Source organism: Galeopterus variegatus, unplaced genomic scaffold, assembly GCF_000696425.1.
Source record: "Galeopterus variegatus unplaced genomic scaffold, G_variegatus-3.0.2 Scaffold22726, whole genome shotgun sequence".
In the NCBI taxonomy this organism is placed as follows: domain Eukaryota; kingdom Metazoa; phylum Chordata; class Mammalia; order Dermoptera; family Cynocephalidae; genus Galeopterus; species Galeopterus variegatus.
In genome coordinates, this window is record NW_007748837.1 from 8,186 (window position 1) to 8,475 (window position 290).

Sequence of the window (290 nt, forward strand, 5' to 3'; positions counted from 1 at the left end):
AAGAAAAAAGATGAAAAAATTTGGGAGATGGAGGAGAAAGACAAAAATGAGGACAAGCACAATGGCAGGGAAGGGGAAGGACAGCTCTGGAGTGGGGACTGGTGAGGGTGTTTGTGGGAGCGCTGGAGCCAGAGCTCCCCTGGATGCTGGTGTTTCTTCTACTTTTGATGTTCCAGGGGTGGTTAGGTGAGCTCGCTCTGGCTCTGTCTAACTCTTGCTCTTGCTCAGGCTCTTGATCTTCCTCTGGCTCGGGCTCAAGATCTTGATCCTGCTCTTTCTCTGGCAGTGGA